Source organism: Heloderma suspectum, chromosome 5 (assembly GCF_057233095.1).
Source record: "Heloderma suspectum isolate Gila_16-S chromosome 5, 16-S_ref, whole genome shotgun sequence".
Lineage (NCBI taxonomy): Eukaryota > Metazoa > Chordata > Lepidosauria > Squamata > Helodermatidae > Heloderma > Heloderma suspectum.
Genome location: NC_139462.1, coordinates 149,131,855 through 149,148,180, shown reverse-complemented (window position 1 = coordinate 149,148,180; position 16,326 = coordinate 149,131,855). Strand labels below are relative to the sequence as shown.

General features: G+C 44.7%; 1 protein-coding gene across 12 annotated transcripts in view; it reads right to left on the bottom strand.

Annotated features, from left to right (window-relative positions):
* TPK1 (thiamin pyrophosphokinase 1) overlaps nt 1–16,326 on the bottom strand; it is a 417,079-nt gene that overhangs the window by 159,117 nt on the left and 241,636 nt on the right. The window lies entirely within an intron of this gene.

Genomic DNA, 16,326 nt, shown 5'->3' with positions numbered 1-16,326 from the left:
TCTGTGTCTAACCAGCACTTTCAGAGAGATCTTTTAGAGCAGGACAAATGCAGCATTTAGTTCTGAAAGCGTAAGAAAGGACCATTTCCTCCTGGGGACGGCAGAGGATAAGATGGCTAGATAGCATCACTGATGCAATGAATATGGACTTGAGCACACTCCGTGAGAGAGCGCAGGACAGGAAGGTCTGGCGTGCTATGGTCCATGGGGTCACGAAGAGTCGGAAACGACTGAACAACAACAAATTTGTGCTATTCTGCTATACCACAATGCCACTTCGAGGTTATGTAGCAGAAAAGCAGGAAAGGAAACGCTCTTCGTGTAGTGCTTGGATCTCAATTCTGCAATGAAACCAAAAGAACATACAGTGGACTAACAGCCGATTAACAGCCTCATGAAGAAAAGCTCAAAGCGCTTGGCCACAGAGATATACTTTACCTCTTCCAAACATCTCCTTGTTTGGAAATAGTACAGAACATTTTATTTCTCTTTCTTAAGGATAAAGATTTTAAAAAGCAAGCTCCCAACATTCCATCACAGGACTATGACCAAGAAACAGAAACCAGGAAACAATGCAGGGTGGAGCAGGTTTGATACTCCACGGCTGAGGTAACAAGGGTGAGGAGGTTTAACTCCACCTGAAGGGTTCCACCGAGTGCAGCTTTTAACTTCCACCCATATAAGTGAATGTGTGCAATTCTGTGGGTAAATCTAAAGCACGGCACTTGGAGGTATTACTGCAGTGAAGCCGCAAACTTCCCCATCACCTCTTGACACCGTGTGCCTTCAACTGACAGCAATCCTGCAAGGAGATCCAATTTCTACAAACACCCCGCCCCTGCCCCCAGGTCCTTGCAATATACAAGTCCTTCCTCCATCTATTACTTTGCTGTTGTTATTAGCGACAACGTAACACCATCTATGTACATAGCACTTTAAAAATGCAGGTGCGATAAGTTAGGGATGTATGGATTCCCCACCATCCATTCCAGTGGGGAATCCACACGGGGTGTGTGTGATCCATTCCTCCCCTCCGGAATCCTTGCGGAGTGGCTGCACTCTGCGAGGGTTCGGCAAAGCTGAGGGCCGCTGACCTGAATCAACTGGAGCCCTTTGCCTCCGCACCGATCACCATTAAAAAAAAAAAAAGGCGATCGGCAGGTTGCACCCATGGACTTATAAACAAAATAGAGCCGTGAAACTTGCGTATAAGCCTATGGATATATAGACTTATATACAAAATTCACGGCTCTATTTTGCGTATAAGTCTATGGGGATATCCTGTCGATTGCCTCTATCTATCTATCTATCTATCTATCTATCTATCTATCTATCTATCTATTTCATTTCTATACCACCCAATAGCTGAAGCTCTCTGGGCGGTTCACAAAAATTAAAACCAAACAGCACACAATAAAACAATTTAAAATATATTCTGTAAAATATACAGAACATTAAAACCACAATATAACAATACAACCACAATAAAACCTAGCAGCAGTGCAGGAGTTTAAAATACAGATTTAAAACAGCAAAGCTAAAAGTCTAGAAAGCTAAAATGCTAAAATGCCTGGGAAAATAAAAAGATCTTCACCTGGCGCCGAAAGGAATACAATGTAGGTGCCAGGTGAACCTCACTAGGGAGCTCATTCCATAGCCAGGGTGCCACAGCAGAAAAAGCCCTCCTCCTAGTAGCCACCCACCTCACTTCCTTTGGCAGGGGCTCACAGAGAAGGGCCGCTGAGGATGATCTTAAGGTCTGGGCAGGCACATATGGGAGGAGGCGATCCTTCGGATAACCTGGCCCCAAGCCGTTAAGGGCTTTAAATGTTAATACCAGCACTTTGAATCGGGCCTGGAAATGGACTGGCAGCCAGTGCAGCTGAAAAAGTACTGGTGTAATATGAGCTCACTGGCCAGTCCCTGTTAACAATCTTGCTGCCCTGTTTTGGACTAGCTGAAGTTTCCAGACTGTTTTCAAAGGCAGCCCCACATATAATGCATTGCAGTAATCCAGACGAGAAGTTATCAGAGCATGGATAACTGTAGCTAGGCTATCTCTGTCCAGATAAGGGCATAGTTGGTATACCAGCCTAAGCTGATAAAAAGTGCTCTGTGCCACTGAGTTCACCTGTGCCTCAAGTGACAGTTCTGGATCCAAGAGCACCCCCAAACTACGAATGTGATCCTTTAGGGGGAGTGCAACCCCCTCCAGAACAGGTTGAATATCACCTAGCCAGGCAGATGAACCACCCACTAACAGTACTTCTGTCTTGTCTGGATTGAGTTTCAGTTTATTGGCCCTCATCCAGTCCATTACCGTGCCCAGGCACTGATTCAGAACAGCCACTGCCTCACCTGGGTTTGATGAGAAAGAGAGGTAGAGCTGGGTGTCATCCGCATACTGATGGCACCTCAGCCCACACCTCCGGATAACCTCCCCTAGCGGTTTCATGTAGATGTTGAACAGCATGGGGGATAAAACAGAGCCCTGTGGAACCCCATGGCACAATTGCCATGGCACAGAGCAATAATCCCCCAGCACCACCTTCTGGAATCGGCCATCCAAGTAGGAGCGGAACCACTGCAGTGCAGTGCCTCCAACTACCAACCCAGACAACCTATCCAGAAGGATACCATGGTCAATGGTATCGAAAGCCGCTGAGAGGTCCAGGAGAATCAACAGGGTCGCACTCCCCTGTCCCTCTCCCAGCGGAGATCATCCCACAAGGCTGTCAGGGGGCCCTAGCCGGCCTCTTTGAGTCTACTCCAGTAGCCGACACAGACAGAGGATTCTTTTCAAGGCTTTATTCCTTTTACAACTTAATAACTCTATCACCAGCGAGTAAGCTATGAACAGCAGAGTAACCTATGCCCCTGGGTTGGAAACAGTTGTCCCGTTTGAACGAGAATCACTTGCAGACCCTGAACTTATGGGATAGGGAGAGTCCCTCCCCTTTTCCCTTGGGTCCTCTGGACGTGACCGTTGCTTGCACGCCAAATGGGTGCTACGCCTCTTTTCCGCGCCCTCCATAGCTCGTCGCTCTTTGCGTCTGCTTCGAGCATCCAGCCAGCCCTCCTCCCACGCTCCTTCACTCCCAGGACTGCTATCTATGTCTGGAATGCTTGCAGGAGGAATCTCTGCCAGCTGCAGGGCCTGGGAGGGATGAGCGTGCTCCTCTCCCATGGACGGCTGTTCCTCCTCAGAATCAGAACTGCTCTGAGGTTCTTTGGGCTCAGTGTCCACCCTGACAAAGGCGACCAAGGCAGTTTCCGTTCCAAAACCAGGCCTGAAGCCTGACTGAAATTGATCTAGATAGTCCATTTCATTCAACAGTGCCTGGAGCTGTCCTACAACCACCCGCTCAAGCACCTTGCCCAAGAACGGGGTGTTGGCCACTGGCCTATAATTGTTAACATTCTCTGGGTCCAGGTTAGGCTTTTTCAGGACTGGTCTAATTACCGCCTCTTTTAAAGCGGCAGACACCATTAGGGATGTACGGAAGTCACTTACCTTTCTGCGGATTATGTTCATGGTGGGGGGGGCGTTCCGTCCCTCCCCCTGGAATCCTCGACTGGGGGGGGAGGCGATCCGGTCCTCCCCCCCGGAATCCTCGACGGCCGGGTCTGCTCTGCGGCGGCTCCACGGAGCAGCTGGCTAGGCCCAGGCCAGAGCCGTCCGCAGCTGGATTTCCGGCCGCGGAGGGCTCTGGGTAAAAAAAAACAAAAACGCGTACGCAAATGGCGGCGGCTACGGCCGCTGCCATTTGCGTTCCTTATTTTTCACCGTCTTAGTCTACGTAAATATTTACGTAGACTATTATGGCAAAAATAAAGGGGAACGCAAATAGCGTGGTGGACGCTATTTGTGTCCCTTTTTGATTCGCCGTTTTAGCCTACTTAAATATTTACATAGGCTAAAATGGTGAATCAAAAAGGGAGGCAAATAGCGCCCACTATGCTATTTGCGTTCCCCTTTATTTTCGTCATAATAGTTTACTTAAATATTTACGTAGACTAAGACGGCGGAAAAGAAGGAATATAAATGGCGGCGGTGGCGGCTGCCGCCACCATTTGCATATGCATTTTTTTTTAAACTGGGATGTGATAGACTACGTAAGTCTTTACGTAGCCTATCACGTCTCTATAACCCCCCCCCCGACAAGACTGCAAATAGCGGTGGCGGCAGCTGGTTGGAAGACCAGCCGCCGCCACCACCTGGAACATCCGCCCGAGGTAAGTCTCGTCCTGGGGGGGATCCGTGGGGGGGGTGGGGGGGCAGGCCGTTCCACCACAGATTTCGGGGGGCCGAATGCACCGGCATTTGGCTTCACCGAGATCTGTGGCGGAATTCTCTGACCTCCCTAGGCACCACTCCCTCTCTCAAGGAGGAATTTACAACCTCCTGGACCCAGCCGGACATCCCCTCCTTGTTTGATTTAATAAGCCATGAAGGGCAAGGGTCAAGCACACAAGTGGTCGACTGGACTTGGCCAAGCACCTTGTCTGCATCCTCAGGCCTCCGTAACTGAAACTCATCCAATAAAACTGGACCAGACGGTGCTCTGAACGCCTCTACCAATGGAACTGCATTAATGGTGATTTCCAATTCATGACAAATCTCAGTGACTTTATCTTCAAAGTGCCTTGCAAACTTATCACAGAGTGCCACCGAGGGTTCCACCGTCTCTCTCCCTGGCCCAGAATGTAACAGGCCGCGAACCACTCGGAAAATCTCCGCTGGACGACACTGAGAAGATGCAATGCTGGTGGAAAAGAACTGTCTCTTTGCCACCCTCACTGCCACAGAGTAGGCTTGATAGTGGGCTCTTACCTGTGTTCAGTCAGACTCAGCACACGTTTTCCTCCACCTGCGTTCTAGCCGTCTCCCCTCTTGCTTCATTGCCCTCAGCTCAGGTGTATACAGAGGAGCTGGCTGGGCTCTGCTCAGAGGGAGAGGGCGTTTGGGCGCGATCATTTCAACCACCTGAGTCATCTCTGAATTCTACAGAGCGACCTGGGCTTCGACAGGAGCACCAGCCATACCAGCAGGAAAATCCCCCAGAGCCCTCTGGAATCCATCGGAATCCATTAGCCTCCAGGGGCGGACAATTTTAATAGGTCCCCTAACCTTGCAGAGGGGGAAGGCTGCCAGGAGTCTAAACCTCAGCAGGAAGTGATCTGACCATGACAAAGGGACAGATGTTAATTCCTCCACTTTCAGATCACCATCCTCCTGCCCAGTCGAGAAAACCAGATCAAGCGTGTGTCCTTTTATATGCGTTGGGCTGATGACATGTTGGGACAGCCCCATGGTTGTCATGACGGCCATGAAGTCCTGAGCCGCCCCGGATACAGCGGCCTCGGCATGGAAGTTGAGATCCCCCAGGACCATCATCCTAGGGGTCCTCAACACCAAGTCTGAGACCACCTCTGTCAGCTCAGGCAGGGAGTCTGATGGGCAGCGGGGTGGGCAGTACACCAACAGAATCCCTAATCTGTCCCAGATACCCAACACAAGGTACAAACACTCAAAATCTGCACTTTAAATGGCGATCGGCGTAGAGGCGAAGGGCTCCCAGTGCAACAAGCAGCCGTGCCGTCCCGTGCAGAATCCTCCAGGAGAGGAGGTAAGTGGGGCTGATCCGCCGCCGATTCCTGAGGCTGGATTCCAAAGAATGCGGCCTCATTTGAATTCGCAGCGGATTTCTCTAACATCCCTAGTGATAAGTCACTACTCTAGGGGGCTTATAATTTAAGAATAGATAGAAAAGAAACAAAAGAGGAAGGCCAGGGAAATAAAGGCAGGGGGCAAATATGTAATTGTTTCAGTTACATGTACTTTGGCTTACAATAGGGCAGGTTCCCCAACCTGGTGCCCTAGAGATGTTTCTGCTCCCATCATCTCCAGCTAGCATGGCCAAAGTCTGGGAATGCTGGAAGTTGTAGTCCAAAACATCTGGAGGGCACCAGGTTGAGGAACACTGCAATACAGTATTGTGACAAAAGTGTTGTTCAAAGGCTTCACAGTCTGAGGATGAGGGTTTTGAAGGGAGTAAGGGAGGTGACATCACAGAATCATCCTGAGAGGCAGTTCCAGGTCTAAGGGGGAGAAAGTAGGGAGCAGAAGACCTTTGGAAGGTAGAGATGGATGTGCAAAGATCATAGGCAGGGATGTGTTGGTATAAAAAAAGGGGAGAAATGAGGGGGGATAAAGGTTGTAGAGGATTTTGAAGGTAAGATGAGACACATAAGAACATAGGACAAGCCATGCTGGATCAGACCAAGGGTCCACCTAGTCCGGCATTCTGTTCACACAGTGGCCAACCAGCTGTCAACCAGGAACCCACAAGCAGGGCATGAGCGCCACAGCACCCTCCCACCCATGTTCCCTCGCAATTGGTGTACACAGGCATACTGCCCCTGACACTGGAGGTAGCACATAACCATCAGGACTAGAACCATCGATAGCTTTCTCCTCCAGGAATTGATCTAACCCCCTTTTAAAACCATCCAAATTGGTGGCCATCACGACATGTTGTGGTAGCGAATTCCATAGTTTGACTATGCACTGTGTGAAGAAGTCCTTTATCTGTCCTGAATCTCCCACCCATCAGCTTCATAGGATGGCCCCAGGTTCTAGTATTATGCGAGAGGGAGAAAAAAGTCTCCCTATCCACATTCTCCACACCATGCATAATTTTGTACACCTCTATCATGTCTCCCTTTACCCCACTTGAACAGGATCTGGCAGTGGGCAGAAGGCCAGTGTAAGGATTTAAGGAAGGGAAAGGTCAGTAATTTGGGCAGCACAAAGCTGGATGGATGTTAATTGATCAAGACAAAACAAAGGAAGACCAGAGAGAAGGCTGAAATAGTCGCAGTGAAAAATGACCGGGATGTGGGCCATGGTTTTTGCTGAAAGGGCCATATTTTTGGAACGTTGTAAAGGGAGGAGCACCATGGTTTGCTTATACACCCCACCTGTCCAAACGATAAATGTTTTGTTAGTCGTAAAACAGTGCCTAACTAAGAAAAGGGAGGGTCTGCAACACCCGCTAACTATGGGGAACAAAAGCTGATAATACATGATAATCATCACAGCTTTTCAGTTCTGTTTCTTAAAGGGACTAATGGAAGGGACAATTAGTTTTAAACAGTTTATAAGCTTGTTAAACAACATGCTTCTGTGCTAATTGGTGCAGCAAGCATTTCTCATTCTTGTGTGGATAGCTTACTAATGAAGAAGGTATTAGCTGTAGAATCACAGAAAATATGTATTGATGCAGAAGGTGCAAATGAAACAGGGGCAAAAGTAGTTTAAAGAGTGATGCATGTGAAAAGAAGCTGTTATCTATGTGTTTCTAATATGCTCTATCACAGTTATTAACAGGCACTAAATAGAAATTAAGAATCACACAATGAACAGTCATCTGACTGACCTTTCTCCTGCTCCTATCTTACTGGGATATCTACTGGGATATTAGAAGAGAACTGATTGTACCTTTACTGTCCAGGTTTCCTGGAAAAGACAATATGTTTTATGTATCTTACTGTTTAGCTGACACCATTCCTGTAGTTCCCTGGAAAAGTTGCTAAGTTTTTTTCTGTTGCAGTTAAGTTGAGAGCTCAGTTAACCTGTTTTTGATTTGTTAGCATGGATGATACACAGTTCCATACATCTTTGTATATATACCTTGTTGCTCTATTTTTTTTAAAAAAATATATTTCTTGTATACCTTGCTTTTTCAATCTGGCCACAGACTGGAATGAACAGATTCGGATTTATTATACAGCTGTGGGAGCAGCTGTATAGTTAAAGCATCACAACTTTTTAGCATCCGACCATAATAAAGCAGAACTATTGCATTATTCTGTTATTGCGTTTTTAAATGGTATTTTAACGTATTGTCCTGGATTTTAGGAAATAGCTGATTTTGCCTTATTGGACATGCTGGGAAGACTATGGAAAAAATGCAAACCCACCTCTCTTAAAACAATTTAAGATGTCTTATTATGAAATGCAAATGCCAAATATTAATGATGAATAATTAAGAATTTGAAAATGTAAATAAGTAATAAAGTAACTTGTATTAAAGGGAAGACAACACAGAGACACATGCAGGTTCACAATGAATTCTGGGTAACTGGGATACAAATAGTGGTTAAGTTGACCTGGGTGGTATCCAAAGAGAAAATGCTGATGGAGGGAGCAATCCTATGGCTGCTAGTCAGCAGCTAGACAGCCATAGGATATGTGGTTTTCCAGGAACTGACCTCGGAGCCCACGCTCTGAGGTCGGTCCCCAGAGAAGCGACCTTCCCCGCTTCTGTGCTGCCTCGCAGGAAGCGCGGAGGGAATGATCCCCTCCGTGATTCTCTTGCCCTGCATTGGATAGGTGGTTGCCTCCGAGTTTGGAGGCAGCCGCCTATCCCCATACGATTGCGCCCTTGAAGCCCTATCACTTGGACCAAAAAGTTATTTATGTAATGAACAGGTATGAGACTGTATAATTCCAGGACAAAAATGTACTCAAAGTTTTCGCTTCTCAATTAATGAACAAAAAAAGATTATGGAAGTTATACACATCAAAAAGGTGGATATTAGTTATGAAGTAATTTTTACACAAAAAAGTAAAAATATGTTCTTATTTTAGAATGTGGGAGCTTCTTATTAGAAGCTCACTAGGCCTGTGCCCTGTCAGCTGAATAGCCTATTCAGTATTGAATAGGGAACTTAGTACTTTGAGATCTTTCCTTTTTTTAAAGTGTTAAGACTAGAAATATAAGAACAAGAAATGTCTAAGAAATTCTATTTCTTGTTAAGCTATTAATAACTAAGAATCTTTAGCAAAGCTCTGTTTAACGTATAACATTTTTAAAAATGTTTTTATATGCAAAATATATTTTAATGTGATGCTACAAGTATATTTCTAATAAAAATGAAAAATGGATCAAACAGATTTTCCTGTACTAATTCTTGTTAGTACAAAACCTGGATTGTAACCTACCAAAGAATCTTAGGCGTTCACTTTGTTTAGAAGTATTTTAACCTTCTACAGGGGGTACACAGGCAGCTCAATGCACCTCAAGTACTGAACTATAGATAGGGATGTATGGATTCTCCACCATCCATTCCGGTGGGGAATCCATGGGGAGTGGAGGTGATCTGTTCCTCCCCCCCAGAATCCTCCAGAGCAGCGCCTGGAGGGGGGGGGGAGCCCGGCTTGGGGGCTGCTTACCTTGCTGCTTGCCGGCCAGAGCCATTCACCTCCTCCCTGCCGATCGCCATTTCTCCCCCCCCCCTTTTTAAAATGGTGATTGGCGGGATGTGCCCATAGGCTTATACACAAATAGAGCCATGAATCTTGCGTATAAGCCTATGGACACATAGACTTATATGCAAGATTCATGGCTCTATTTGCGTATAAGTCTGTGGGCACATCCTGCCGACAGCCATTTAAAAAAAGAAAGAAAAGAAATGGCGATTAGCAGGGAGGAGGCGAACGGCTCTGGCCGGCAAGAAGCAACTGAGTGCTGTTCCGCCTCCAATCCTCCTGGAGCGGAGGTAAGTGGTGCCGATCCATCGCGGATTCCTGAGGCTGGATTCAAAAGAATCTGGCCTCATTTGAATCCGCAGCGGATTTCTCCAACATCCCTACCTATAGAAAGATAGCTCAAAGTCAAACAATATTTTTTTATTATTGTTTTAATCTAGTTTTTTTTTTTTAACTTCCTATGATTGTAAGCTGCCTTTAGTGCCATTTCTTGATAGAAAGGTGAGGGTAAAAATCAAATCAAATAAAAAATCAAACAATATGTTTTCCTTATACAACTGACACAATTTGTCCTATCAATATGACAGAGAATCTTCTTGGAAAAATATACAAACCATCCGAACTGGATGGAAAATGGATGTTTGTGCAATGAGAATATCCTAGGGATGGGGGAGAATTTCTCCCCGAAACTTTGGGGGGCCGAGTGCCAACGTGTTCGGCCCCCCGAAGTAGTTTCGGGGAGAAATTCTCCGCACCCCCCCGCCCCCGCACCCCCCCCGGGACGGGACTTACCTTTCCCGAATGTCCCTCCCGGCGGCGGATCCCAGCGGCGGTTCGTCAGGTCTTTGACAGGGGCAGAGGCGGCAGCCGGTCTTTCGACCGGCTGCCGCCGCCGCCATTCCAATAAAAGTAAAAAAAAAACAAACGCCCCCGTGATAGGCTACGTGACGATTAACGTAGCCTGTCACGGCTAGATTTGCAAAGTCAGCCGTGATAGGCTACGTAAATCGTCACGTAGCCTATCACGGGGGTGTTTTTTTTTTTTTTTACTTTTTATTTCGTGGCCGGGCGAGGTGCCTCCTCCTCGGCCTGAATTTCGGCCGGGCGAGGCGGGAAGCCTCCCCCCCGGCCTGAATTTTGGCCGGGCGAGGCGGGAAGCCTCCCCCCCCGGCCTGAACTTCGGGGGGAGCAGCGAAGCGCCTCCCCCCCACCGCGAAGCAAGCTGCGAGACCAGGTAAGTGGCTTTCGTGCACTCCTAGAATATCCATGTACCAGCTTACTCAAGCAATCCTCTTCTTGATATATATCTAGATGCACCCCATGTTCAACAGAATCCTGTTGATATTGTGCTCTCTGTTGTATTTTTATTTTCCTTTTATTTTTTGCTCTTCATTTTATTTATTTATTTGTTTATTACATTTGTATGCCTCCCTTTAACATAAAGTTCTCTGGTCAGCTTAAAACAAATAAACATGAAAACAATTTAGATGCAAAATAAACCATAAAACCATAAAATAAAAACAACAGATATGCAACAATAGAAAGCAAATCTGACAGCACCCCCAGAGTTAAAGCACAGATTTTAAAACAGGGAGGCCCAGACTACATAAGATATTTAAAAGGCCTAGGTGAACAAAAAGATCTTTATCTGACACCGAAAAGCCATTTTTCTTCTTTCCTTAATTTTGTATTTTTATTATTTCTATTCATGGTTTAACTATTGTAATGTGCATACCAATAAACAAATAAACAAAATATCCTGTGCTCTTTGATTTCCTTTGTTAAAAGAGTTTATGCTACCGCCACTGCCCCCCCACCTCCCGTATCAATACAGTTTTGGGGTTCACGAAGAAATGCCAGAGATACGCAAAAGACTACAGCCTTAAACGGTTTAGGACCAAGTTACTTGAAGGACCGCCTTCACCCATATCACCCTGCCTGCTCTTTAAGAATAGCAAGAGAGGCACTTCTCATTTGCCCATCTCTGAGGGCAATTAGGTGGGCGACTACATGAGAGAGGGCCTTTTCTGCAGTGGCCCCACACCTCTGGAATGGGTTGTCATCAGGGGTCAGTCAGGCCCTATTATTGCAGGCTTTTAAGAAAGCCCTGAAAAAGTACTATTTTACTCAGCCTTCCCCTGATGGTTTTATCAGACTGGATTGTAGGTCCATTTGTCTGTTGTGTGAGGTTCATTTTATGCTGGTGTTCGCTGTTTTTTTAAGGATGTTTGCTGCTTTTACTGTGATTTTACTGTTTTTACTACTGTATCTGTTGTTATTATGTATTTTATTGTTGTATGCCACCTTGGGAGGGCCCTTGCTCTGAAAGGTGGGCATGAAATATTTTAAATAAATATTTTTATTTAAAACAAACAAATAAATAAATAAAATTTTAAAATAATGATTGTAAAGAAATAAATAATACCTGTTTTCTGGTTGCAATTAGAATCTTCATCTATCTTTGTGTCTGCATGTAAGTCATTGGAGCATAGTTGTCATAAATTACTCTGCCTCAGGCCTGATGTAACCCGACCCCCCCCCCCCCAGTTCTGGACTACATTGCAAATCTGTTGTATTCCTACTGCATTTCTCTAACCATTGGACAAACTATGGGAGTAATAATAAAATGAGGATAATTATAAAAGCAGTTTATCTTACAGGGTTGGTGTAGGGATTACTTTCTGTGTGCATGGGTGTGTGTGTGTGTGTTAAGTCATATTTGGAGTAGACCCACTGAAATCAATAGGACTTAAGCTCTGAATGCTTCACAGCACAGTAAATGCTAAATATTACAGAGATGCAGAAAAGTTAATTTTGACATGATACTTCCCCAGCACACAGACGTCTCATGTAAGTTCATGAATTTCCTTTAAAAAGTTTTCACCCCGCTTATTGGTGGTATCATTCACTCTGCTTGCTGCTGGATGCCAGTCTGATGGTGTCCATCCTGAAGTCATATCAGAGTGAAGGAAAGGAGCATTGCTTCCTAATTTTGCTATCACTCTGATTTGGCTTCAATATGGAAACAGTCAAAGAGAGGGCAGGATTGGGAAGCAATGTTGCCTTTGTGTAGAGCAACAAAAATACATTTTGTAAGATGTCACCCAGCAATAGAGAGAATGATCAAATCAGTTGTAATGGCAGCAAAAGAAGAAGAAGAAAAGAGTAGGGGTGGTATGGTTTTGTGAAACCGTTTGCATTCCCCCTCCCCACCCATCCATTCACACACTGAGTTTGAAAATTTCCTCTGAGAACTTTCAGCTTAGCTCTGTTGCCCTTAGCTTCAGTGTTTCCTTGCTCCAACCTGCAGAGGAAGAGGACTGAGGCTAAAAGACCAAATAATTGTGAAGGTTCCAGCAGCTTATGTTGTAAGCAAACACAATAGGTGAATCTGTAGAAAGTCCTTATTGCTTATACATGTGGATGTTAAGGTGGGAACCATTGCTTCTAATTTTTGTACTCTTGTCCATGAGTAAACTCAAAAAAGCCTTAACTCTTCTCTTAAATTGCTTGATCTTAGAAGAGGAATCCCCCTCCTATGTGAGAGAAAAGGGGGAATGTCTCTTTTGAGATGGTGCTTGTCATCGGCAGTTTTTAATAAGTACTTGAATTCAGAGCAATACTTTAAAAAATCTGTTGCCCAATCGATCAAGGCTTAAAAGATTTTTGAAAGGATTAATCTAACCAATTAATTGATTAAACATTACAGGCTTAGACCATTTGTAGCAATCAAGAGTTAACGTTTTTTATATCATCAAAGGATAAAGAGCATGATACCAGTGGTAGATGATGTGTGGTCTTTAAAGATATCTGCTAGGATCCAGATTTACTCATGCTTACAGTAGACCAACTGAATTCAATGAGACTTATGTTAGTCATGATTAATTTTCCCCATTAATTTCAACGGGCCTACTCTAATCATGGCTAAATCTGGATCCAACCCATTCTGTGTAGGTCATAAATTTGGTATCCTGAGATTCTCAGCTTTCAATTAATATAAGTAGTCATGATCCAGCAAATGTTAAACACTTTGTTAAGGGTGCAATCCTATGCGGATAGGCAGCCGCCTCTGAACTTGGAGGCAACCACCTATCCAATGCAGGGCAGGAAAAGCACGGGGGGGATCTGGGACATTTTTGGTATTGGCGACCTTATTTTTTTATATATTCAACGGTACCCTGTGATATCCCTCTGACGACTGACCTAAGCCCCTGTTCTCTTGCCTGAACCACTCTGTGAGCTTTTCATAATGGCCTTTTTATTCTTTTTTTGTAACCACGTTCTCGAAAGGCTAAGTGCTCCTCCTGCAATCATGTTCTTTAATCAGACAAGCAAATGGTGAGGATGAGCCCACCTATGCCCATTGCAGCAACGTTCCACACATCCACCAGTGCAATTTAACTTTAATGATTATTTCAGTATTCCACACATTTGAAATAAAATTGTGGGGTCTTTTTCATCACTGTCTGTGTTGGCTGCACACCTGGAAGATCTGCATCAAAGCTCTCAACCTTTGGTTCCCTAGCAACCCGGTATGCATAATCAGAGGTAGAGCACATTGCTGGCTCACAGTCCTACCCTCCTGACTCTCTATGGGGATGAAAGCTTTCAGAGAAGGATAGATGTTACTTTGTCACCATATCCAAGATGATGGCCTTCAATCAGTTTCATTGTCACCTCACTGATTCCATTAATCTTTACATGATATTGTTCCAGGTCACCTGGCGGCGCCTTCACAGAGGACTTCTCTCCCCTCTCTGTGTCCCTTCACTTCCATTTTTATGATGGTAGCCCATCATTTTTGATAGCCCAGCCTGTCCTTATTGTCTGATGGGAGAGGATTTAATTTGTTAGGAGAGCAGTGACAAAATACAGCAGTGGGTTGTGTTATTCTTCATAAACAGTGTGGTTTGCAATGAAACCCAAGAGTGAAGAATGATTCCATGGCAAGCCCCCCCCCCCCCCACACACACCTTGATTTGGCACTAAGGTATCAATTGTCAGCTCTTTCTTGGAATGAAGGTGCATAAAGGGAATGACACTTAACCCACCGTGCCGCAGTTTTTACTTCTGTAAGAACATACCAATGTGCAAAATGAACAGTGCTCTTTTAATAGGCTGACCATATTTCCTTGAGACAAAAACGGGATATTGGGATGACAAAAACGGGACAGGGCTATGTAATATTCTGTATTCATGAAAAAGTAAGACGATAACAAAAGTTTTATTAGAGAAAGAATCTCTAAGGGCGGAATGATGGTAGAAATAACAATAAGACTCACCCTCCTGGCTCCCACACGCTGAATGGGGCTTAGCGACTGCCTCTTTGAATTCCCCACCACTGCAGACAAGCAAGGGGGCGGTGTCTGATCGTCATTAGCTCGAGAAGCCTGGCCCTGACTGGATAAAGTAAATGGAACGTCCTCTTTCGTCACACCAGTAGTTTTACTGCACGCATTGATTAGCATAGAGCCTTATGATAAACGCGTTCAGTTTTTTACAAAAAATTAAAAACGGGACAAAATTGACATTTATATTAAAATGACGGGATGGTCGGGAAATATGAAAAAAAAATGGTACTGTCCCGTTTAAAATGGTACATATGGTCAGCCTATCTTTTAAGCGCATGGTGGCTGTAGAGAAATGAGTGAGGTATCAAATTAAAGAACAGAACATGTAGATTTGCAGATATTTTTTGCCAATGTACCTGCAAAGTCAACAAGGGAACTACGCCTAATGTAAGTACAGGTTACAGTTTTTCAAACATCCATAGTGATTGGCTATGAGAGCTCTAGCTTCAATTGACAGAAATAAGTCCTCATTAGCTATTGCCTCAGCTACTGAGGTGTTAAGGAATCTTCATCAGCATTCCAATTTCTCAGAGGTTCAAAAAAACCTCTCAACATACGTGACCTAGGAGTAAGACTACGTGCTGTTGGCAGAAGGGGCGCAGTGGAGAAGAAAGAAGGCAGCACTATTACAATGCTGGTCAACTGTTAGGCTGTATGTGACAATGCTGTGTATGTATGGAAGAAGTACGTCAGTGGTGTGTGTGACCAGTGTGAATGGATGTGTGGGTGAATGAATGGGACAGTGTGAGAGAAAGAAGGGGGAAAGCACACATAGAAGATATCCCATACACAAGAACATACCATACTTGTATGCAGCAAGTTTCCACTTGCAAGAATGAGTGTAATAAAAGTACTAAAAAGACAGAAGAATTAAGTCTAAACCAATTCACTCTCAAAGGCTTTCACCAACAAGAAAGGATGAGATCAACTAAAGTGAAGATTCCTCTGAAGGAACATACCATAGAATACTATACTATTTTCCTTCTGTCATAGTTCATTTTAAACTTGCTGCATGTCTTTTTTCCTAGAGTGTCTTGTACCAGGATTTTATTTTTTCGTAGCATATCTGCATGAAAATCTAACTGTAACTTGGAATGCATGTGAATCTTTTGTGTAATGTCAAAGGCTTTTGAACTGTCACCAAAGAGATTTTCCAAAGCTCCAAATTTAGACTAACCTGGCTTTTGTCTGAAAAGCAACACTCTTCAAAGGTCTCATCAAACTTTGGACCCTCTGAGCTTAAGCAGCTTTTGAATCAGGAGTGAAAAGAACTGCAGCCGAATCCAGCACAGCCAGGGATAAAGCAAAAATAAAATAAAATACCCCACTGCTCCCAGGGAGAAATTTAATGGAGACAATTGTTTTTTTTAAAAAAGTTCCCTACTACACCACTACACTGTGGCTTGACTGGAATAATAAAACCCTCTGATCTGACAATTTGATGCCGTAATCTACTGTAAAATGGATGCTGCAGGAAGTAGCAAGGATCAAGACAGAATCAAGGGTGAGAAAGACTTAACTACATGTGATGGTATCAGTCCCATGTCTTTAAACGAGAGTCTACCAGAACCATATTTGTCACCCTGTGAAACATGGCCCACTGCCTGGAGCACCCAGCCCTTTTTGGTCCTTGGAGCTGCTGTAGGGGGGACTGGAAGGTCTGGTCTGAGGAGATTGGGAGCATCTCTACACAAGCCT